This window comes from Mastigoproctus giganteus, chromosome 2 (genome assembly GCF_048544385.1).
Source record: "Mastigoproctus giganteus isolate SK-2022 chromosome 2, ASM4854438v1, whole genome shotgun sequence".
Taxonomy (NCBI): Eukaryota; Metazoa; Arthropoda; class Arachnida; order Uropygi; family Thelyphonidae; genus Mastigoproctus; species Mastigoproctus giganteus.
Window position 1 is genome coordinate 18,548,354 of NC_143576.1, and position 26,767 is coordinate 18,575,120.

At 38.7% G+C, this 26,767-nt stretch overlaps 1 protein-coding gene across 1 annotated transcript in view; it reads left to right on the top strand.

Moving 5' to 3' along the window:
* rictor (rapamycin-insensitive companion of Tor) overlaps positions 1 to 26,767 on the top strand; it is a 707,794-nt gene that overhangs the window by 88,235 nt on the left and 592,792 nt on the right. The gene's annotated exons all lie outside the window — the stretch shown is intronic.

Sequence of the window (26,767 nt, forward strand, 5' to 3'; positions counted from 1 at the left end):
TAACACAGTTTTTTTCGTTAACTCATTATTAAAAATTCTATAGCGTACTTACATTCAAACAAGTATAAAAGAACACTATACTTAATGTATTTTGAAGTAAAAATAATTTATTGAATGATAGCATTGCTGTTAGAAATACAGACCAATAATAGAACTCCTATATACAACTGAATAGTAAAATAGACTAATTTAAAAAGTAAGGAAGTAGGGAAGAAAACTTTACTGGAAATTATAGCTTAAGTGTCATGGCCTTTAACAGCTGATTTTGGGGGTTATAGACTAGGCGAAAACTGCATGAGATGTATTTACCTCCAGGGAATGACTGGATTTCAGCAACAACAAACATAGGAGGAGGAGGAGGAGGAAGAGTGAGATTGGTTCATGGTAGACATCTGTGGGAGCTGAATGCTTACAATAGTAACTGTTTCTTGGATTTAGACAGTTCGATTACCTTTTTGGCCTCAAGAGAAAGCTGTTTAAACTGATTGTATCTGGCTTGTTTGTTTAGAATACGCAGTAATCTTTCTAGGATGACAGGGGATTCACTGTTAATGGATGTAGTTTGGCTGTTAGCTGTCTGGAAAATCTGTCTTGGAGTCTTTGTGGACTCCCGAAACTCTCTCTCTCTCTCTCTCTCTCTCTGGGATCAAATGTGTGGTTTCCCCAGCATTTCTAGCCGGGTGGGCAGGAGCAGCAGTGCTTAGCACATGCTTCTGGATTAGACCAGGGTTCGAGCCCGTCACCACCAAATACGGAGGATGCGGAAAGGTCAGCGAATGACCACCGCGTATACCGGAGCAATATGGCCTTAGTTGCTAATGCTTTAAAAAACCAAATAACAAACAATCCCCAGCATTTCAACTATAGATGCCCAGCTGATGATATTTGATGTTTGTTTGATGACTGTTTGATGTAGCATTTAGAAAGTTTTCAAGTTGATGACTGTTTGATGTAGCATTAAAAAGTTTTAAATAGAATTTGAAACTTTTAATTCATTTTACATTGCAGTTCACTTGATAGTTATCACTTCCAAGGAGGTAGGTGGAAGGCCATTCCCCCCTCAGAATCTGGTGAAGGTACATTTTACAGTATGTTGTGCCATTAAACTATTTTGATGATAGATTTTCCCCTTTCCTAGGTGATAAGTGGAAGGTGAAATTGAGAGGGCTCTCACAGTTGTCTTGATGTGGAGGTGTGCTTGAATTGTTGGATGCATCCCTTGATGATGTAACTAGTGAATTTTGTGAAAGCATTGTTGAGGCTATTTGTTTGTTTGTTATTTGGTTTTTAGGAGCATTAGCAACAGAGGCCATATTGCTCCAGGGATATGCGGTGGTCATTCCCTGACCTTTCCGCATCCTCCGTATTTGGTGGTCACGGGCTCGAACCCCGGTCTAATCAAGAAGCGTGTGCTATGCACTGCTGCTCCTGGCTACGGAGGTGGCAATTGTTGAGGCAGAGAATTTTTCTGACTTAAGTCAAGTGCAAGGGCCAAATCTTGTGTACTACCAGGGCACTCAAAATCAGGCTCCTGACTAAACTGGACTTGATGTTGGGGAGGATCGATTTAAAAAAAAAATCCAGAGCGTGAGTTTCTGGGTTTCCTGTGAGCCCCAGTATATGAAAAGATGTGTCCTCTCTTTCAAGGAATGGTAAGGTGTTGTGTTGTTCTAGTCCAAAAGTAAAAGAAATGTTAGAGCGAATGTTGCTGTTGTGAGATAGGAATTTGTCCAAATTATTCTTTCAGTGGCTTCAGATTAAGAGCATATCATTGTAGAACCTGGTCCATGTCTTAGTTCATGAGGTTGAAGAGATGCAAGATGTCATCTTTGGAAAGAGGCACAGAAAAGCCTATATATATATAGTGTTCTCATTGAAATTATGTTAATGATATCTAGTCAAGGTTACAGGATTAGGAATTTGTCAGTTGTGCAACGTTAATGCTATTGTACATAGGTCAATTAGACATTATATGTGCCTGAAATTAAATTGATTGATTTTATTTAATTAAATGTTATTAATCTGTAGGCAATGAGGTGTATATGGATCAGGCTACCAAGTTAGCAAATGTATACTAGCTTTAGCCTGGGAGGCCTATAAACATTATATAAATGAAATAGTATTTAAAATAATATGATGTTAAGTAATGAAAATAACAGTAAAAGTGCTAATAAACAATAAAATGCTAATAAACAAAGTAAATTGCAAGAACATTCCCTTGGCCATCAATAACTTGGCCATCAATCTGCTACTTCATCAGGGTCTTTGAGTAGAACGATAGCCAGACTAAAGGAAGGTCTCATACCTACCCGTTTCTGTTGTCCCCGTACCAGTTTTGTCAGTTATAAATTTTTAAGTGATAGTATTAAATTTAAATTGATAGAAAATCAATGAGATTGGATAATATGTTTAGTTTAATTTGCATAAATTTTTAAACTTTTAGATTTTTAAATTTAAATTAAAATTTTTGCCAACGCGTTGTCTGAAACAGCAAACTGGGTTAGGTGACACAAAGCCGAACGGGTATATATCAGAAAAATGAGAAAGGTTCTTACTTCCGTCTTGTACTGTGGTGGTCAGACTGAAAAGGGGTAAATTCCCGCCTTCTGGTTGTTTTATGTGTTGATAAGATTATACTGCGCAGTTGCACCTTTTTTATATTATGGTTGATGGTGAAATTGCTGTAGACAATATATCCTGTGTCATTGCGAGTGTTTTGAAAGCCATAGGTGGGTTTATATTTATGCTTGTGTGTGTGTGTGGGGGGGGGAATGTTTGCTTCTGATGTCGGAAGGAACCTATATAAATGAAATGATGTGTTTATATCATTACATGTGTTGGAAAATACAAGCAGTACGTTAATAAAAATGTATTGGAAATTACAAGAAGTATGTCAATAAAAATGGCATAGCTTTTATAAGGCATAATGACCCGTGTTTGTCTGGGGGGATAGCTATGTACATATTTACAGCCTACTTCAAAGTGAATTTTTACGCTGTATCACTAGATTAAACTGAAGGGATATAAACGTTATGTGTATGTTATATCTTATGCACAATTATTTTGTTGTCGGGAGTTTGTTTCTGGTGATAATTTCCCATAATTTAGATTTTCTGATTTGGGGAGTGGGGGGCCTTTCCAAAATCAGACAATCTAAATTATGGTAAATTTTGGAAGGGGACTGTCTGATTTTTAGATTGTCTGATAATTTTGGAAGGGGGAAAAATTTTTCCCCCTTCCAAAAATTTGCAAAAAAATTTTAATTTAAATTTAAAAATCTAGAAGTTTAAAAATTTATTTAAATTAAACTAAACATATTATCCAATCTCATTGATTTTCTATCAATTTAAATTTAATACTATCACTTAAAAATTTATAACTGGCAAAACTGGTACGGGGACAACAGAAATGGGTAGGTATGAGACATTCCTTTAGTCTGGATATCGTTCTGCTCAAAGCCTCCGATGAAGTAGCAGTGATGGCCAAGTGAGGGAATGTTATTGCAATTTACTTTTTTATTAGCATTTTATTGTTTATTAGCACTTTTATTGTTATTTTCATTATTTAACATCATATTATTTTTAATACCATTTCATTTATATAACGTTTATAGGCCTCCTCTATAACGTTTATAGGCCTCCTCTATAACATATTTAGGCTAAAGGTAGTCTACGTTTGCTAACTTGGTAGCCTGATCCATATACACCTAATTATCTACAGATTAATAACATTTAATTAAATAAAATCAACCAATATATATATATATATGGGAGTAAAGGTTTGTTTTAGCATAATCAAGTGTTGCACTATGGCCACAGATGCCGATGCGCCTAACAAATCCTCAAACAAACAAACAGCATAATCAAGGAGGATTTCAGTAAGCTGGACACTGTCAACACTTGTCAAAATTTCACTGGGATGTAGGATTATGGGCTGTCTAGAAGGTCACCAGGATCCTAGAGAGAAAGAGGATTGGAGATAATGGCAGCAGAGTAAATGGGGACAAGCCTTTTGGCAGTAGCCATCCCACTTCCTACTAATGATAGGGCAGCCAGTGAAATTGGCTTTATGGGCTTTTGCTTTTTAAATATTTAAAACTCTACAGTCCCTTAGAAGAGACTTCTCCAGCCACATCAGCCATGCTGACAAGGGTGGAGGGATCTACATTCTGGACAGGGAAGTTTATATGCAGATTTCCAGTCTCCTAAAGGACATCAACTCCTATAAGAAGATTAGGTGGGACCCTACAAAATCTTAAGAGAAGAACAAGTCTGCCTTGAATGAGCTCCTCTGGACAACTTTACCTTTAAGAATCTCAATCCTAACAAGAACTTCCCCATTATATTTGTTTGAGTAAAAGCCTGTAAAACTGGTCTCTCAATCTGCTCTACCATTAATAGAAACACCCTGAGTAGACTGTTGCCAAATGGATGGTTCCCCATCATCTCTCTCTCTCAAGAACTCATGTCACCTCTAGACAGACTACAACACACACACATACTCTTACATTCTAATAATATTTTGTAACTTTTGACACAGTGTCAATGTTTGTACAACCCCTCAATTACTCTAAATTAAGCCTTTGCTAATGTCTTGACAGCCCACACATATGAGCTTCTCTAAGCCCCTTTCTAAGGATGACATCTTAGGTCTGATTGACCTCACACAGCTGGGCAGGCCTGCTTTCAGTTTCAAGGAGAATTTTTCCTTTATTCAAGCACCTTGGTGTGGATAACCTCCTTTTACCCTTTCAGAGATCTTCATAGCAGAACTCGAATGAAATTGCCACTTTTATGTACACACCTATTGTATGGGCTAGATTTGTCAACGGTGTGCTCTTAATCTGGAACCAAGGTAAAGGATAATTTGAACAATTAAGGGATAATTCCTGCTCCATGTCAACAACATAAAATCTGACATTTGTTTTACTTTAGAACTAGTACATTCAACACTTTACTGTACTTTCTTGACAGTAAGGTGTTGTATTGTTGCCTTGACACATTCTTCACGAGAGAGGGTACCTCTTTCTGTATTGGGGGTGTATAGGAAACCCAATGACACACACACCATTCTGGTTTATTTTCAAATCATCCTCCCAAGCATAGGGCCAGTTAAGGTAGGAACCAAATCTTGAGGATCCTGAACCTTTGTATTCCCCCAAGACTTGACTCTTGAACATGACTGGATCAGAAACATTTGAAACAGTCTCCACCTCAACAGTTATTCTCCAGAATTCACTAATTGCATCATCAAGAGAACATGCAACAGTTTAGGCACCTGCACATCAGAATGATTATGATAGCCCTTTCCATTTCACTTTCCCTTGTTACTTAGGAGCAGGTAATCCATCATCAAAATAGCCAAACAGCAGAGCACAGATACATTTTACAGGCAATCATAAGCTTGACAGGTCCTGAGAGTGAGGGGTGATGTTGCATTCCACATCTGTAGAAGTCATATCTTTAACCTGAGGAGTCCTAAGATCCTCCGGGTCTCACAAAACTGCTCTCGGCCAGAGTTTCTAATAGCTTGGACTTTCCAGTACAGCCCAAGTGCCAACAGCAACAGAAACATTGCCACTGATAACTGGTCCCCCCCACCTTTCAGACCCTCAACTTGGCAGACACCCCCACCTTGTTATACTTCCCCTTCACCTGTCCACATCCAGAGTTACTTCTACCTGCACAGCAGGTTCCAAGGTGCCTGAAATGGACTCTCTCCATTCAGTCAGCCACACCAAGCGCCATTCATTAACACTTGATTCCCTGTCCATCCAGTGAAGATTGCTGTGTATTCAAAATAGACTTGCCAGAGTCAATCAGCTTAATGCAGCTTTTTCTCAAAGCTGTGAGGGTGTAAGAGGTTTTTTAAATAGAATTTAAAACTTTTAAAACAAAACATCACTTAATAATTTTACTTGTACTTAATGAATTTGAATAATGAATTCTTTGACTTTCAGGATACTGGCTTTATCCCTGCTGGCATAATTCTTGTGGCATAATTATCATTCACAAAGCATAATTATCATTCACAAAGCAACCTGCTTGTAATGGTCAGAGTTTCATGTTAAACTGTGCATTTATCCCCAGATCTTTTTCATGGTTTACTAACTTGAGTTTGGTATACTACCAGAATGGTATGCTGTTCTGGGATTACTTCTACCCATTTGCAGTAACTTCCATTTATTAAGTTAAACTTAATTTGTCATTTTTCAGCCCATATTTGAGGTCCTGTTTAAGTAACTCTGATTATTCTCATTAACTACCCTCTGACATTGGTACATCAGCAGACTTTTAGATTAAACTTGATATGGTTACATCAGTATTGTTATAATTAATATTAACACAGTATATGGCCCAATAATGAGCTGTGTGGACCAACTTTTAACATTAGTCAATGAAGAGAATGACTATTAATAACCACTCTCTGTACCTTACTGCTCAACACTTACTCAATCCATAGCAGTAACATGCCAATAATGGCACATTTTTATAATTTATACAATAATCAATCATTTGGATTTTCCCAATCAAATCAAAATTGACACTGAAATCTGAGTATATGATGTCAGTTTTTTTTTTTTATATCTAGTTCTTTGTGAAACCTCATTGTAACTATTGGAAAGAAGATCCCCCCCTCCCCCAAGAAATCCATGATGTGATTACCATATAACTGTGTTCTTGTCAAGATGGTCTTGAATGACTTTAACTATTGGCTCTATTATTTTACATGGCACAGAATTCATATTTATAGGTCTGTTATTACTTATTTTTCCCTTTGCACCCAATGTGAATAGGAGAGGCATTTACATATCTCCAGTCTGAATCTTTGAATTCAAAGATGCTCTCATTATTATGGCTAAAGGCTATTTTCCTCTTTTGATACTTTTCTAATACAACTAAATAGATTCTATATGCCTCAGCTGCCTATTTACTTTTACTTTCAACTATTTTTTATTCTAGTTTCTTTTCAGTTAACGTAACATTATTTGATTTCCGCTGAGAATTAAGTATACTCTTGGTTTCTCCTGGCCTTAGAACCTTCTTCATGTGTGAATGTAGATGCAGGATATGTCTTGAATTTGTTAGCAGTATATACAGGATTATTAGTAGTTATGTAATTTATATCCAGTGGTTGAAAACTATTTCTAGTGTTAACATACGCCAAGAATTCTTTTCTTGCTTTTGTTTGCATTCACAATTATTCATAATTGAAGGTTTCTCATATTTTGTCTATTTTGTGGCAACTTATTCTTTGGCAACTTATTCAGCATGATACATTGCAGTTTGCCTGCTCTTTTGGAGAGTTCTTAGTTTTATTTTCATTTGTAAACTGTACTTTAGTTGAGAGTGTAGTCAGCTAATCTCAGGCAAAAGAAGTTTATACTTATGATTTATTCCAGGTTTTACAGTCTGTACAATATTTTGTACAGACTGTAAAATGTCCAGAATACACATTTCTGGAGGTAAAAGTTGTGGCTTGTTATTAAAATGATAACTTAAAAATTTTACTTTTTTTGTTTTTGTATTAATAGTGTCAAATAATACAAGAAAGCAAGCTCAAACAGTATCAGCCAAAAAAAAAAAAAAAAAAAAAAAATCTGGTAGTTTTGTCTTTTTTTCAACAATTAACTCCCCACTGTCTGAAAGCAAATATCCACACATCTATCCTGCAACTATCCATCCTTCCTCACTTCGAATTTATGCCCTTGTATGTATGTATGTGTGTGTGCTTGAGCAAGAGGAAGAATGCCATCAGCATTCAGCGTACTCAATCCATTCAAGGCCTTAAACCCCTCAGTCAAATCTCCTTGTAGGTGCATAGTCACCAGACACTGCAATTTGCAGAATAAAAACCTTTCTTGGTAACAACACCCTTTTGTTCCCATTCTTCAGTCTTATTGTCCCTCTCCACCTATAATAACAGATCCACGTCGATCGTACCTAAAATGAGTATTCCAGACTCTGTATGCAGTACTCAAGTTGTGTCTTAATTATTGCCTTATACAACTGGATAATCACCTTATCTCTTCTGGCAAAATTCCTCTATATCATTCACAAAGCCCTAACATCTTGTCTGCACTGTCACACTGACTGCAAAATTATTACCTCCAGGTATTTTTAATTCTCCACTAGCCTGGCCATTGTACCACACATTTAGTAAGTTATTCTGGGATTACTATTGCTTATATATAGTTTTTTAACTTAAAATCAGTGTTAAACTTCACCTGCTACTCCTCAGCCCATCTGCCTAATTTTTCTAGATCTTGTTGCAGTAGCATACATTGGTTATTGTCATTAACCACCTGCAAGCTTTGTATCATTGGAAAACTTAGACATTAAGCTTGATATGTCTTCATCAATATCATTAATGAAGGTAAAAGTTGCTTTACAGGGCCTAAGAAAGGTAAAATGCCTGCCTGGCAACCCAAAGGTTGCGGGTTCGAATCCCGCCTCAGGCTTGGATCAGAGTAGTGCAAAAACCTTGGGAGGTGCATTGCATTATGGCCACAGAAGCTGATGCGGCAACAACTAATAATAAAAAATAAAAAAAAAAAACTTGTCCTAGCACCAAACCCTGGGTGACTGCAGTAAGAACATTAATCTGCAAAGAGCAGTGTCCATTGATAACCACTTTGTATTCTTCCACTTAACCATCCCTTAACATGTCATTAATGCCACATTGCTCCAATTGGTTGGTCAGTCTTTTATGAGCAACGGTATCAAAAGCTCTTCTGAAATCTAAGAATAAATATCAAAATAGTTTTTTGTATCTAGATGTTTTGTTACTTTTTCATAGTAAAAAGTGTTCTTGTTTATACTACGGCACGACCACCAGGTCAGAGGAGCTTATAATAAATCATGAATATAATTGTTAATCGTATTTAGCAGTCACGGACTTGAACCCTGTCCCGCTCGAAGAGTGTGCGTAGTAGTCAATTAGATAAGTCAAACAAGATGGCATTCTTAATGCAGGATGGTTGGGCATTACTTTTTAACCAGTGACTCCAATAGCTTCTGAACAGAAGTTAAGCTAATAGGTCTGTAATTATTTGACTACCTTTGTGAATTGGGAATATACTTGGCACATCTCCATTCCAGAAGGACCTCCACTGAGGTGAGGGATTCTCTCATTATTATGGCTAAAGGTTTGCTTACCTCCTTTGCTACCTCCATTAATATAAGTATTTATTTTATAATTACCGTATTTCTTCGAGTCTAAGACGCACTTTTTTCCCCCTATAAACGTCTCTAAAAATGGGGTGTGTCTTAGAATCGATGGTGTCTTACAATTGCAGTTTTTTTTTAATTTTCCTGTGCTTTGTACACAGCACCACACGTTTTGTTTTTACACGGAAACCCCTCTAAGTTTGACAGTTATTGCATTCTCCAATTCCATTGGAGAATAAAGTGCCGTGGGTGATTTCACATGCTTTTGAAATGTGAAGCCATCGTTATTTCATTATAGTGGAGCTCACTCAGTGAAAACTAGGAAGTTTTGTTTGTATCTTCGAAAGTACGTAAGAAGTGGAGTTACTGTATTTCGTTCATTTTGATCCCTTACTGCACATTAAAATGAAATGAAAAGTTATTGTGTATGCAAAAGAACATGGAAATAGAGCTGCGGGTTGACATTAGTGAAGTAAATGTTCGTCATTGGAGAAATGATTGCAATTCCATATTTTCGTGCAAACAACAACCAAGTGCTTTACAGGGCCTAAGAAAGGAAGATTTCCACAAGTCGATGAAGCTGTGATACGTTTTGTAACAGAGACACGTGCAAAAGGATTACTCATCACTCGACAAGCCATGCAATTGAAAGCCGGAGAAATTGCCAAGTCCCTCAGAATAGAGAAAATAATTTTTAAAGGCAGTCAAGGCTGGTGCGACAGACTCGTGCGTCGTAGCAGATTATCGTTAAGGCACCGAACATCTATCTGTTAAATTCCTGCAGGCTTTCAACAGAAGCTGATTAACTTTCAGCAACAGGTGATGAAATTAAGGGAAAAAAAGAAACTATGAGTTTAGTCAAATCGGAAATGCTGATGAAACCACGGTCTTCTTTGATATGCCTTGAAATTACACTGTCAATGCTAAAGGTGCTAAAGAAATCAAGATTATAAGCACGGGTTATGAAAAGCAGCATATCACTGTGATGCTATGCATCCCGCTGATGCTCTAAAGTTGCCACCATATTTAATTTTAAATCGAAAAACCATACTGAAGAATGAAATTTTCCCCAAAGATTTTTTTTTTGCTATTGTGCGTGCACAAAAAAATGAATGGATCGGCAGAGCTTACGGAAGACTGGCTAAATGTTGTGTGGAATAGACATCCTGGAAGTCTTTGTAACCCGCCTAGCATGCTAGTGCTTGATGCATTTCGTGACATTTGTCCAAATGGGTCAAAAATAAAATTGTGCAAAAATGTGGTGACTTGGTTGTGATTCCTGGTGGCATGACTAGCCAACTGCAGCCACTTGACGTGTCACTCAACCATTTAAGGATTACTTCAGAAAGGAATATGAATCCCGGCTGTTGACCAACAACTTTCCGCCGACACCTTCCGGAAAAATTAAGAAAGCGCCGGCATCAAAAGCGGCAGTATGGGTATCAAAAGCTTGGAAACTGATCCCAGAAAGAATAGTCAAGCACTCATTTAAAAAATGTTGCATCACCAACACTCCCGGTGGCTCAGAAGACGATATATTATGGGATAATGAAGATAATGATGGCTCAGAAGAATCTGACCCTGAATGTGAAGTAGACTCTGATATTGATTCAAATGCAGATATCGATGGCTCAGAAGATTCAGAAGGAAGTGATGAATAACATCATACCTACTGAAAAGTACTATTGTTGTTAGTAAATTGAAGTCTATTATAATAAAAATATTTGTTAGATTTATTTTAGCGTTTTATTTTATTTATTTATTTTTTCTTAGAATCAAAGCTTTTTTTCTGTTGGTGATACTGAAATTAAGGTGCATCTTACAATCGATGGCGTCTTAGAATTAAAGAAATACGGTATATATTTTTTTATTTTTTCCATACTTTGAAATATGCATTATACATAATGCTTTCTATATCAGATTCTAAATTCTGTATCTGTTATGTCAGAGTAGGTCCCCTGTTTCTGATATTCCTATAATGTCTAAATTTGAAAATTTTGCTAAACTTCAATTCATCAAATTTATTTACTATACTCCTAGTATTAGTATATACACAGTTGTAAATGTGCCTGTTTGTGCCCTGAGTAATTGTAACCTAGTCCATATAAATGCTTGTGATGTTGTCCCAAGAGTATCCCAACTAAGAAATACTGTTCAAGGCTTAGACCTAAATGAATATCAGATCAACTGATGAGACCTGTTGGAGAGAGAAAAAAGGCATCAGATACATAAATTATGAAATGCTTTGATAATTTATGTATCCGATAATTTATATTATCGGATACATAAATCTGATATAAATCTTTGTATCTGATAATTTATGTGCGTCTCATGCATTTTCCCTTATTAGCATTAGTAGAGGCATTTGATGCAAGAAAGCAAGCTTATGCAGCATCAGCCAAAAAAAAACCCACTTCCACTTCACTGCTCTGTTCGTTCAAAATGCCTGTCCAGCTGAGCCTTAAACTTATTTAGGCTATCAACCTCCACTACACGGGATGGAAGTCTGTTCCACCAACCAACCACCCGCTGGCTAAAGGCAAATTTCCGCACGTCTGTCCTATATCTGTCTTTCCTCAATTTGAATTTATGCCCTCTCAGGTGATTATTCTGAGCTAGAGGAAGAATCCCATCAGCATTGAGCATGCTCAAACCATTCAAGGCTTTATACACCTCTATCAGATCACCTCGCTGGTGCCTAGTCTCCAGACACTGTAATTTGCAAAACTTAAGCCTTTCTTCGTAAGAGCACCCTTTTGTTCCATTCACTAATCTTGTTGCCCTTCTCTGTACTCGTTCCAGCAGCTCTACATCCTTCTTGAAATGAGGCCTCCAGACCTGTATACAGTACTCTAGGTGTGGCCTGACCATTGCCTTATACAAGGGAATAATCATCTCCTTATCCCTGCTGGAAAAATTCCTGTATATCATTGACAATACTCCATGAGCTACTCTTGCAGCCCGTCTGCACTGCTCAGAGAACTTCATATCTGCCTGCACAACCACCCCCAAGTCCCTTTCATTCTCTGCCACTGTCAGTGTAGTACCACAGAGTTGATACGTTGCTCTGGGGTTGCTGTTTCCCATGTGTAGTACTTTACATTTGTCAATGTTAAACTTTGTTTCCCACCTCTCAGCCCATCTGCTCAACCTTTCCAGATCCTGTTGCAGCAGCATAGTGTCAGTAGTGTCTTTGACAACCCTGCCAACCTTTGTATCATCTGCAAACTTGGACATTAAGCTTGATATACCATCATCAATATCATTTATAAATACAGAAAACAATAATGGACCCAACACTGAGCCCTGAGGGACTCCACTAATAACATTAGTCCACGATGAGCAGTGTCCATTGATTACCACTCTCTGTCTTCTCCCCCTCAACCACCCCTTTATCCATAGCAGCAATTTGCTTCCAATGTCACACTGCTCCAATTTGTGTAGCAGTCTTCCATGTGCAACAGTATCAAAAGCCTTTCTATCCAAGTATATAATATCAAAGCTATTCCCTGCATCCAGTTCTTTTGTGACTGCATCATAGTATCCAATCAAATTGGTCAGGCAAGACTTCCCCTTAACAAAACCATGCTGTGTCCGAGCTATAACTGAAGTCTTGTCTAAATGATCCTGCAGTGCTTCTTTAACCAGTGCGTCCATTAATTTTCCTGAAACAGAAGTTAAGCTCACAGGTCTATAATTACTTGTGTCAGCCTTTGATCCTCCTTTGTGAATTGGGGTCACATTTGCACATTTCCAGTCTATGGGTACCTCCCCCGAGTCCAAGGAAGCTCTCATAATTATGGCTAGGGGTTTGCTTACTTCCTTTGCTGCCTCCTTTAATATAACTGGATAGATCCCATCCACCCCGGGTGCCTTTCTTGTGTTTATCTTCAACAGTTTCTCCTCCACTTTACTCCCAGTTATTTCAAGATTCTGTAGCTTACTGCTAGAGTTGAATACACCTCTGGCATTCCCCTCGCTGAATAACTCCTCATGTGTGAATGTCGATGCAAAATATTCATTTAGTTTGTTAGCTACCTGAGCAGGGTCATCAACAGTTGACCCTTCAATATCAAGTGGACCAATCTGATTCATCCCCTTCCTTCTAGAGTTTACATAAGTAAAGAACTCTTTGCTGTTTTTCTTTGCATCCCTTGCCAAGGATTTCTTGTAATCTGCCTTCGCCTGCCTAACCTCCTTTGTAACTTGGTTGCATATCAATTTGTATCTATCATAGGCTTCCGTGTCATGTGTTAATTTGTAAGTATCCCATGCATTTTTCTTCTCTGCCATATGCCTCATTAGTTCATCTGACATCCATTTTGGCGTAAACCTTGAACAATATTTCTTAGTTGGTATGTAAAGCCTAGTAGCTTCCAAGGTAAGTTCTTTGAATGCTTCCCATTTTGAATTTGCTGTTGGTAACATCATCAGTTGGTCCCACTTTATAGAATTTAAATACTGTCTCAGTCCATCGTAGTCGCCTTTACGGAAGCAATAACCCTTCCCTTTACCCCTAATGGTAGTTACCTCTTTGAGTAAATCCCACTTCAGCACACTGTGATCACTGCCACCTAGTGGTTCATTTATCTGCAGATTCTTAATGCATGAAGAATCACTGCTGATAATCAAATCAAGAGTATTACTCCCTCTAGTTGCCTCCCGAACATGCTTATGTAGAAAACAATCATCCAATAAATCCACAAAGGCCCTGCTAGTGTGTGAGTGACCAGCCCCCAAATTCCAGTCAATATCTGGGAAATTAAAATCTCCCATTATAAGACTCTCTGATTTACTGGCCCACTCTATTTCCCTGTACAGTTCCTTATTATACTCATCAGAGTCATTAGGCCTATAGCACACTCCTACTCTCAATTTTGATCTCCCAATGCTTATGTCACACCAAACTGACTCAACACTGCACTGTCCAGCGATGTCGACTGGCTTCACTTCCTTGGTTTTTATGTGTTTCTTAACTAATAGCATAACCCCTCCCCCCTTCCTATCCTTTCTAGACGTTGTACTCCCCAAATTCCAGTTCTGCATCCCTTATATCTGTGTGACACCCGTTTCTGATATCCCAACGATATCTGCCTTTGATGTTTTGAGCAATACCTATCATCATATACATAGTACCTTATGGTAGATAAACTAGTCTGTAATCAAGTCACAAAGGAGTTTAGGCAAGCTATGGCATATTATGAGAAGTCTCTGGCAAAGAATGTGAAGAGCAGCAGTGGCTTCTATGCTTATATTAACAGTAGAATGAAGGGGTAGAATCAGATTGGGCCACTTGATGTCAATAGGTTAACTGTTGATGACCCTGCTCAGGTTACTTACAAACTGAATAGGTATTTTGCTTCTACATTCACACATGATGAGTTCTTTAGGGAAGGGAATTCCAAAAGTTTATCAAACTCTAACAGGGAGCTAAATGATTTTGTGATAACTGACAATAGGGGAAGAGAAATTGTTGAAGCTAAACATCAAAAAGGCATCAGGGGACGTATGGGATCTATCCAGTTATTTTAAGGGAGGTAGCAAATGAGGTAATCAAACCTTTACTCATAATTATGAGAATATCCTTGGATTCAGGCCTCTGGACTGGAGATATGCGAATGTATCCCCAATTCGCGACGGGTGAGTAATTAAAGACCTGGTAGCTTAACTGTGTTCCAGGTAAAAATTGGAGTCATTGGTTAACAAAGTAATGTGGGACTTTCTAGATGTTGCAATTATACTGCGTCACAGTGTGGATATGTTAAGGAGCAGTCTTGTCTAACAAATCTGATTGGATACTATGATGAAGTAACAAAGAAACTGGATGAAAAGAATAATTTTGTTATCATATACTTGGATTTCAGGAAAGTTTTGATACTGTTACACATAAAAGGCTGCTTTACAAATTGAAGTAGTTTGGCATTAAGGGCAAGTTACTGCTATGGAGAAAGGGATGGTTGAGTGAGATAAGACAGACGGTGGTTGTCAGAGTACACTGTGTTTTGTTAACTAATGTTATTAATGGAGTTCCACAGGGTTCAGTGCTGGGCCCATTTTTGTTTTCTATATTTATTAATGATATTGAAGGTATATCAGGCTTAATGTCTAAGTTTCCAGATTATGCAAAGGTTGGCAGAGGTGGTAATGACAATAATCATTGTAACCTACTGCAACAAGATCTAGAAAAATTAGACAGATGGGCTGCGAAATACCAGTTAAAAATTTAATATTGACAAATTGAAGGTACTACTTATGGGTAGCAGTAATTTCAGACTAATGTACAAACTATGAGATAATGACAGTATGCTGCTGCGACAAGATCTAGAAAAAATTAGGCATATGGGCTGAGAAATAGCAACTGAAGCTTAATATTGACAAAGTACTGCACATGGGTAGCAATAATTACAGAGTAATGTACCAACTATGTGGTACTACACTCAGAGTATTGGAAAATAAAAATGACCTGAGGGTAACTGTGCAGTCAGATAAATTTTTCTGAGCAGTGTAGAAGAGCAACTAAAAAAAACACAACAATTTAAAAGAGCAACTAAACAACTACTCTACAGTTGAAAGCAAATTTTTGTTCATCTATTTTGCAGCAATCCTATTTTAATTTGAGTTTGTCTCTTTGTGTGCATTAGTAGTGTCAAATAATGCAAGAAAATAATTTTATAAAGCATCAGTCTATAAAAAAAAGTAGGAAAAAAAAATCCCACGTCCTCCTCCAATAATTTGTTTCGTTCTTCCTTAAATTTATTCAAACTAACCACTACCACAACAACAGATGAAGTTTGTTCCAGTAATCAACCACCCACTGGCTGCAGAAGTCAAACTTCCACACATCTATCCTGCAACCATCCTTCCTCAGTTTGAATTTATGTCCCCTCATATGTTAGTCTGAGCAAGAAAAAGAATGCTATCAACACTGAGCTTGGTCAGTCCATTCAAAGCCTTAAACATCTCAATTAGACCACTTCGCAGGTGCATAGTCTCCAGTGCCTATAATTTGGAGAACCGAAGTCTTCCTTCATAAGACCACCTGCCCTGTTTCCTTCTCCCTTCTCTGCACCCATTCCAGAAGAAACTTCTTAAAATGAAGACTCCAGATATGTATGCTGTACTCAAGATGCAGCCCAACAATTGTCATGCTCAATGGGATAATTACCTTCCTGTCCCTGCTAGCAAAGTTCTTGTTTAAAAAAAAAAAAAAAAAAAATATATATATATATATATATATATATATATATATATATTCTTGTTTATACTCCAGCACAACCACTAGGTCAGTGGAGTTTACAATAAATCAATCAATACAAATATTAATCATATTTAGTAGTCGCAGACTTGAACCCCGTTCCACTCAAAGATCATGTGCTACTGCACTCACACTCCTGACCACTCGGCTACATCAGGCCTAAGTTGTATATGATTGTTGTATGTACTTCTATATGAATGACAAAACCACATGAGCTGTCTTGCCACCTGTCTGCACTGCTCAAAGAACTTCATATCTGACTGCACAATTTCCTTTCTTTCCTTTTCTACAACCCGAGTGTAGTACTGCACAGCTGATTATGTTAATCTGGGATTGCTGCTACCCATATGCAGTTTCTTGCATTTGTCGTGTTAAACTTCATCTGCCATTTCTCAGCCCAGGATGATTATTGCTGTTTGTCTCAGCAAAAGTATAGCATAAGCATCACAATGCTGTGCACATTTCATTACTGAAAAGGAAAATTTCTCAAATAATGGATATATTGAAATAATTTTTTTTCATTTAAAATTCCTAACTAGCCTTGTGGAACTGCCATATCCCTTTATGTAATTCTGATGCTTAAAGTTATCAAGATATCCTAATAATCAGAATACAAATAAAATCTTGAAAATAAAGAATAAGGAAAGTAACTCTCTCCCTTGGCAGTGCAAATGCATGACTCCCTGCCCAAGGAGAGACTCCCACACCCATGAAAACCATGATGGTATTCTAACTCTTTCTCAGACAATGAGAAAGAGTTAGAATATCATCATCATCATTAAGTTTAAGAGCAATGTGATGAATACATAAATCTGGCCTGTAAAGGCCAGATTTATGTAGTTTGAGTGTTCGTGTTATGTTTTGTTATTCATCTGACTTAGCCTTAAGGCCTGTTAGTTAGATGTTATTCATCTGACTTAGCCTTAAGGCCTGTTTCACACTAAAACTAGAGGTTTTAGTGTGAAAACCTCTAGTTTTGCACCATGAGGAGGTGGGCGGACAGTAGGGAGTGTAAAGCACTGGTAGGGCAAACCCTGTGGCGGCTACAGACAAGTAGGCCCAATTAAAAAGTAAAAGGTAGAATGTGGTAGTGGGAAGGAGAAAGCAGTAGGAAGATACGGGGGGCACCTGCCTAGGTGAAAGGGGGACAGAAGGGGTACCCCTAGGTCAGGATGCCCATCCTGCTCTGGTGGTGGGATATGATGGCTGGCAGTCAGAAAACTACCAGATGAAGTGGGGGGAGGGTGCCACCCATATTAGGGGGAAAGGGATGGGGGAGTAAGAGTTCAACCAACTGAGGTGGTAGGAATTAAAGAACGTAGGGAAAGAGTGCTCTATTCCCCACTAACCATTGTCAGCATTCCATACCATGCCGGCTGAGTGGCCATGGCATGGTGTCTGCTTGGATGGGCAGGGCCATCCTAGGCCATCTGCCCATCATCCTATCCAGAATATCACTAAAATTTGTAGTTTGCATTCTTTCTCTCACACATTTATTCTTCTGGCTTTCATTTCATTTGTTGCTTTCTGCATTGCACTCTCTGGGCACTGCAACTTACTATTATTCTTCATTGTGGTGCAGGCCCAGCTGCAAGTTTTTCTGGCCAGGGAAGAATGCAGTGAGTGAGTTTGTGTTAATATTTATTAGTGGAGTGGATTCCAGTTATTTGGGCCACCGGTTAATCGGGGCAGCCGTTTATTTGGGTCAAATCTTAAAAAACAGAAACCAATTGAGAAAATAGCCAGGGTTTACTTAGCTTAATTGGGACAGCATGCTGTTTAATCGGGGCAGGAGACCTCAGCACTGGAGATTACCCTACGATTATCTCCGGCGGTACCACATGGTTTGTTCGAAATTCTGGAGGTCACAACCATAAAACAATAAAAATAATTAGCAGTCACCTGTTTATTGGGCTTTTCTGTTAGTGAAATCTATCATAAACAGACAGTAAACTCGATCTTACTGAATTTGCGATAACACCGACAGCTGGAATTCTGTGGGTTATTATGGTGAAATGTGTTTACACTTCCATGAAATCTTCAATCATATAAAAAAATTAATTTTCAGATCTTCTCTTCATTCCTATTTTTAAAGCTTTGTAACTCATTACTCCGTTTTCACTTACGTGCATTGTGTTACTTGCAATTTGTGTGCGCCATGTTCTTTGTTATTGATTGCTTATCTTTTTACTGTTTTAAATTTTAACCCCCACCCACAAATGTCAGTGAACAAAAATGTCAACTAGTTCGTATGTACATATTACAGTACATATTAATTATTCCGATTATCACGTATATTCTTCCGATTTTCACGTATCATTTAATTTTTTAATTGATAAGGTAATAAAGGGTAAATTTGTGCTTAATATATCTTTGCTTTTATAGCCTGTGGATAATATTCTTCCTATTTTCGCTAATTAGAATTGCTGTTTAATAGAATTAAAATTCAGTTCACAATGACCGTCACTTACTGCACATTGTATAGTGAACGGTACTTTACTATGGTGACGCCATCATAACGTGATTTGATTGTACATTGAGCCAATTGTAAAGGGGAGGTACATTGTATTTTTAACTATTTACTTGAAACTTCAGATAATTGAGGCAGCCGCTTAATCGGGCCAAAATGCACTAGTCCTGATGTGTCCCAAATAACCGGAATGGACTGTATATATATAAACTAATATGAGTTATTATTAAGTTTATATTTATTTGGCCAGTTACCTTCACTCTTTTGCTCGTTCCCAGTTACTATAACACTCATTCATTCTCTCTTTCCCTCATACTGGGTCACTCTATTTCACCAGAACCAGCCGACCGGGCTAGCCGAGTGGGTAAAGTACCTACCCGGCAACCCAAAGGTCGCGGGTTTGATTCCCGCCTCGGGCTTGGATCAAAGTACTGCAAAAACCTTGGGAGGTGCAATATGGCCACAGAAGCCGATGCGCCAACAACTACCAAAAAAAAAAAAAAAAAAAAAAAAAAAATCACCAGAACCAACACTTATTCTCTTTTACCATATTTCCAATTCTCTTTCACTCAGTGCCCAGCCCATTCATTCCCCTCTTTCATTCTACATTGCATCCCTTTGCTAACTAGCTTACTAATATTTTTCAGTTAGTCTGCTTCCCTGGCTGCCTGTACATCTCCCTTCTCTATATGGTTATTTATTTGGTATGGAGGCCCCCCCCCAAGGTTCCTACACATAGCAGTATATTCCTGGGGGTACGCAGGTCAATCCGGTTTTGTTGTGTTAGGTTTCTGTCAGGATAGCTGCATTCAGCTCCCTGACATGTTTCTGTCAGGTTTCTTTCAATACAGCTATCCTGACAGGTTTTTAAGGTCATCATCTGGGCATGGTGGGAGACATGGGCAATTTTAGCTGTTGATTATTGTTTAACTGCTGGGGGCTTAATTGCCCTTTTTTGGATAGTTCTGTGCATTTCGGATGCTTTCTGTGTGAAGATTGTGAAAGCTTTATAATTTTCCATTTGTATTATGAATAGATGTTCTTTTCCTCTGGGAAGGGTCAATCTGTGCTATTAACTGTGCTCTGGAGATGTCATAAATTATATATCGATATATAATGTGTGCCCAGTCTTCACTCACACCACAGATGCAATTTGGGTAATCAGTCAGCCCTAAGGAGGTTACTTTTGCCTTTAGGGAGCCATGACCTGTCAATATAAATGTTGTGAAAAGTCCAAGAGTGGTGGTGGTGGTGGCGGCAGCGGCGGCGCCGGCTTTGGGCTGATCATTGTCACCCATGGCAGAAATCCTTTGGTAACCAGACCTCTAGTTTCCTGCCCCTAATTTGTTTGCCATAGCTCATTGAACTTCATGGCTATTCTTCTTCTTTCAGTCTTGATGGTGTTGGCTGTATCAAGTGGTATCCCCATGAATTTTGTGAGTATGCCCTATTTTTAGTCTGTAATATAAGCCTTTTTGGCTACTTCCAAGTAAAGTAGGAGAGCACCAGCCAGCACCTGCAGTTCAGGTGTGCTTATAGTACAGCATGCTCTGGTAATAGTGTGAAGTATATTCCTCTGTATTGATTCTAATTTATCCCTGTTTCTACTGGAGAAGATTAGAAACCACCATAGACTGCGTGAGTGCTATCTTAAGCCGGAGACACCTAGGAAATTAGGCCCTACCGTCGTAATATATGATATACACAAAGATGTAAAGATAGATGATATAGTAGACGATCTCTTACACAAGAACTTGAAAGATCGTGGTTTCACATCTCAGGAGCTCAAAGAACAAATAAAACAGTTTTTCTACGAAGCCTAAAACAAATAACTGAAATGTGAATTGGATTCTTGAGGTCTCAAGAAATATTTGCAAGATTCTTTTATCTGTTTACAGGGTATATCTCGGTTGGACCTTACATACAGTGAAAGATTACACCATTGTTACCAGATGTTTTAAATGCCTGGGATATGGCATTTAAAACATCTGGTAACATCTTCATTCCATTTATGTAGATAAATGGCAGAGGGACTGGTCAACTTCGGAACTTGGTGCTGTGACCAAAGAGTTTTTACCATCGGTGAAGGAGTTCAGGAAGAGAGAATCTTTGTGGTTTGCATTTGGCTTGCATGGTACATTTTTACTCACCGGCCACAGGAGTATTAACAGCAAATTATTCAAATTAGGATTGTCTCCTATGACACTTTGTCTCTGTGGACAGGAAGAGAGTATTGACCACATTATTTTCGATTGTCAATATTATCAAGACTTCAGACGTGAACTGCAGCTTGTTTCAGATACCTTTACAATGGGAAATAAGCCTTCACTTATCCGATCTCAAGCAGCACTGAACACCTTTGCCTCACGTGCTTTTAAAAGGAGGGAGGGGCTTAGACTTGCTCATTTGGGATAATTTTATCAGGATTTGATAATTGGATACTCAATGTAATCAAATATACCCTGGACATTGAACATGTTCCTGTATATAGTGTAAATTCTTGGTGTTCTTCTGAAGACGTGGAACCTGTTTATAGCGTGATTGGGGTAAAAAAAAAAAATAAATAAATAAAAAACTTTTTTCTCTGAGGAAGTGTCTGGAGCAATGTCTACAAGAGATTAGACATAATTATATCTCAAGAAAGCTTGCTGATCCTGGCTTCTAGGATGGGATCCTCCATGAAATTATTTCCCACATCATGAGAAGTCAGTCCACTTCTCCACCTCTTTCCTTTAGTCTTGCTTTATTTCTTCTACCTTCTAACTATTGTAGGGTTCCTCTGTTTGATCCTCCTCTCTTCTATTCTTTCCTACTTCTCCAGCTCCCAAACTTCTTCTGTAGCCTTTTCATTTCATTCTAATTTGGGCTCTCTTGGGTCTTTTGCCCTGGGCTAGTCCAGTTGGTGATAGTAGATCCTGGCTGCCTCCACGTGGTGGGGATGGGGGGATTGGACGTGGTGACCAGGTGTTGTTACTTCTCATCTGCTAAGAGCTAGGTACCGGCCGAAAAAAAAACAAACCATGTCACTACACTTACACATCCAACACACTACACAAAAATGGCCGGTTCTTGTGTAGAAGCCGGTTTTGGCTTCTACACAAGATGTACAATGGCAGCTGATGTGGGGGGGGAGCCCTGGGATCTGCCTCAACAACGCACAAATATCCCCGTTTCTTACTATGGCCAAGTGAGTGAACCACACCAGGGTCCTTCTTTTTAGCCCCCATTCAACCCGACTGATACTAGCAATCATGTCTGCATAGTTTTTGTTGTTTTTTTCATAAACAAAGTAATAGTAAACAAAGGTTCAATATTAGCATTGTCATAATCAGTATTCTCTTTTATTATGTCTAACTGGGTAGGGGAATACTCCCCAGCTACAGTCTGGATAATACGGATAATACTGTCTAAGATGTTGCTAACAGATTCAGCCCAACACAAGTTTGGGGTTCCATCTGGCTTGACAGTTGTTTCAATTGCATCACCTCTTGGCAACGTTGGTAGAACTCCCCAAGGGTCATTGTTTCCAGAAGTTCTGACAAAGTGCCTCCAGGATTCTTTTTTCCTGTCTCTGATGAGGGTGGACTGTGTATTGATTCCTTAGAGTTCTATAAGAATCTCTCAGTGCATCTGCCTCATTTTGTGTCCAAGATGTTCTGGCTCTTTGAAAATGTCTCCATGCCTGGTGCACCCTTCTCCTGGGTATAGGCAGTTCATGGGACTATCTGCTTCTTCAGTCAGTTTTTTCTGTGGGATTGACAGGTTTAATGTTGTTATTAAAATGTTTGTCATATCAGTGCTTGCTTGTAACAGTTGTTCCCTGATCTAGACCACTGATTTTCCTCTTTTTGCAGCTTAGCTGCATATGTTCTGTGAAAATCTGCACGTTTACCTTTTTAAAGTTATACTTTTTGACACCCAACAGGATTTGTTGGGTTGTTTGTAGTTGCCTGTTCTGTTTGACGGTGATGGTTCTATGATCTGATGTAGTCTGTATTGCAGACCGGTGTAGTCCAGGCTGGCTGGACACCAGTCTGTAATTTTATAAGCTGTTGAATTGGTGGCAAGAGTAACATCAATGTCACTTAACCACTAATAGTACTACTAAAAGTTGGCAAGTTATTTGGTTAGTTTAGCACTTGAAATGGTGGGGTAGCTATGATAAAATTTGGCCATTGTGTGTGTTCCTGCTCTGCCTTCAGTACAGCTATGCCATAAGGCTGACTGGCAGTTGAAATCAGCACACACACTGATGTTTGCAGTAAGTAGCAAATTTATGACTGCTTGTAAATACTCTATGGCATGATTTATGTCTTCACCTGATCAGGAATAAAGAGATATGATATAGAACTGTCCTACAGCACTGGTGATATAGGCATGTACTGCCACTGGGGAACAGAGGGGACCCACCTTTGTGACTGTGAGGGTAGTATTTTTGACCACTATTGCTGAGAAGGGACATCTGAAGTGTATTCTGTTATTTTATAGCCTCTTGGGTATCCTTGAACTGTACCCATACATGTAGGGTTCTTGGAGTACCAAGATATCTATATTGTTTTCTTCTATTTTTGCTCCCAACAGTTTTTGCCCTTTGAGCATTCAATTGGATGAGATTTAGAGCCCTAGTCACATTTATGTTTTCAATCTGCCCATAGTTGGTCCTAGATTGTATTTTTTTATCATTTTTTTTAATAACAGGGGTATTTATCATCCCTGATACTATGGCACTGGTCAATGAGCCATGCCATTTTGCAAGTAGCACATTTTGGCTGCTGATTTTTATTTCTGCAGCTTTTGTAGTCATGCCCAGCCACTGCACAGGCCACAGACAGGTTCTTTTTGACTGTGGTCCCCGGCAGTGTGTCCATATCTATGACAATTATAACATTTTGTTATAGGGAAGTGCTTCCTAAATCTATGACTGGTCCAGCCAGCATAGATTCTTTGCTATCTTTGTGGGCGTCTCCAATTCTTGGGGGAAATCTTCACTGCAATATTTAACTGGTTATTTTTCTGGCTTTTAGTTGCTCTTTTAAATTGGAACTGGTTGGCAAACTCGTCTGTGTTCATTATTTCTTCAAAATTTTTGTGGTATATGTCTGTCGTCAGTTCTTTCTCAGGTGTAGATTGGGTGACATCAAATTGTAATATACGGGGATTCTTTCCTTTTGGTTTTTCTGGTTTTAAACCAAGTCTTTCTGGGTTTGGTTCAACTTTTTTGAGATCATCTTTGTTTGTTCCTTCTAGCAGCACAAACCATTTTCCCCTCACTTTTCTCATACTGTTTATCTTATATTCCTTTAAGTGAGGCTTTAGCTGAGTAACTACAACTTCTCTAACTGCCTCGCTAGATTTGTAGGCTGAGTCAGATTTTGCTTTTATTATAACTATATTTGTATCTTTTACTGTAACTACTTGTAGCTTTTATTTACTATATTTGTAGCTTTTATTATATCTATATTTGATGGGTTCTCTTTAGTTTTATTAAGTTACTTGGGGAGGGTATTCTCAGTTTTACTTGCCCTTGCTACTTGTGCATACATAAGGGTGTTCATTTCTTTATAACTGTTTCTTTCTTCAGTAACATTGTCTATTTTTGATTACTTGATTTTCTGTGTTGAGTTTTATGACTCTTTGCACTAAGACTGTCCAATAATTAACAATCCTAATTGCAAAATAATATCAGCAATATAATTGCAGATGTTATTTTGTAATTAGGTTTACAGTCTGCTTGTGAAGAAAGTCTTCTAAGTAAAGTTTCAATTCCTTTTATCTGTTTTATTGGGTCTTCAGTGTCATTAATTACTGCCAATCTAATTCTCTGTTTTGTTCTCTGTTTGTGGTGTAATTCCTTTTCCTTTGATCTCCTTCTGCTTTCCATTTGATTTCTCCCTTTTTTTTTTTTTGGCCCTTTTCATGCTAAGAGGGCCTGGGGAACGTGAATCAATCATTCTGAGTGATTGGATGGTTTCTTTACAATTGCTCCATTTACACTGAGCAGCTAAAAACATCAGACAGTCAATCAGCTATGAATAATCAACACAGCTCACCCCAGCTTATCAATAGCACAAGTCAGTGCACAAAAGGCTTTTTTTCAGTGGCAAATCAACCATACCAAACTATGGAAGAGCACAACTTTGAAGTTCTCCTTATCCAAGAACTCCACTGTTCTGGTGGCAAGGTGTTTGGCTATCCTCACTCCTTCTGGAAGATTCATGCCTCTGATGGTAATTGTTTTGCTGCCATCATCATCAGGAACCCAGATCTTGTCATCACCCGTCTTCATTCCTTCTGCTCTACTCACCTAATTGTGCCACCTTGGAGGGCGATTTTGGGGCAGTCACCTTCCTTTCAACCCATTTCCGGTTCTCTTGATATTTGCCTGTTGCCTGCATCTGGTGATTTGGACTGAGTATTAGCATTTCTAGGACCGAGCATTAGCATTTCTAGGGAACAGTAACATCATACTGGCTGTTGATACTAACACCAAGGCCTCACTCTGGTTCAGCTCCACCACTGATGCCAGAGGTACTCTTGTCGAGGATTTTTTGGCCTTTCACGATCTGTTTTTAATGCTCCCAGTGAGACTTCTATCTTCTGTGCCTCTGCTGGTCAGTTGAACATTAACGTTACTATGGCACCTGCCCTTGGTAACATTAATGTTCTACCAAGAAAATGAAGTAATCTGAACAGTCACCCAGTTCTTGGCTCACTCCTTCTGTAATATTCATATCTCTGATGGGAATTGTTTTGCTGCATCAGGAACCCTGATCCTGTCATCACCCATTTTCATTCTGCCTGCTCCACTCACCTAGTTGTTGCCACCTTGGAGGGGGCGATTTTGGGGCAGTCACCTTCCTTTCAACCTACTTCCATTTCTCTTGATATTTGCCCGCATCTGGTGAGTTGGACCAAGCATTAACGTTTCTAGGGAACAGTAACATCTTACTGGCTGCTGATACCAACACTAAGGTCGCACTCTGGTTCATCTCCACTACTGATGCCTGAGTTACCCTTGTTGAGGATTTTCTGGCCTTTCACGATCTCGTAATTTTCAGTACTTCCAGTCAGACTTACCTTCTGTGCCTCCACTGGTCAGTTGAACATTATGTTACCATGTCCCCTCATCTAATGCCAGAAGAATTACCAACCGTGTTTCATGAGCTTTTTTCTACTAGAGACCACAGGGTCATTACTTTTGATGTCTCAGATGCTCTGTATGGTATTAAGCTGTGCCGTAATGATTCAGTTAGATATGCTACTAAACTGGGATATTTTTGATGCTGTCTTCATGTCCCTCCTCCAACAGCATACCTTGGGAGGCCTGGTGGAGTTGTCTACAGCTGATATAGCTAACTTGGTGACTAATGCAATCACGTCTGCCTGTAACAGGTCAATGGCAAAACGCAAGAACCCCATCCAAGAGTGTCCCTTGGTGGACTGCAGAGCTATCACAACTGAGGATGGCAAGATGGCATTTTCAGAGAGCTCGCAGCAGGGGCCTTCTTCACCAAGTTGAACCTCTCTCTGACTAATACAAAATTCCCCAGAAGACAGTATGTTAACTCCATCTACCACCAGAAGTAATCCATCTGGCAGAATCTTGTCCGAACAGAAGGCAACAATAACCCCTGGGGCCTTCTCCACAAAATTATCAACATACACTTATCTACACCAGATATTATTGACTCCTTAACTATGCAAGGCACCATGGAAACCACCTCCTGGTTAGACACTGCATAAAATTCTTGACCAGTTGATCATTGAAATCATCCTAATCCGAACAAAGGAAACACACCAAGATTACTGATAAGAACATATCTTACTCTCCTACTGGTTGAGAGGATGACTTCACCATTATGAAGTTGTAGA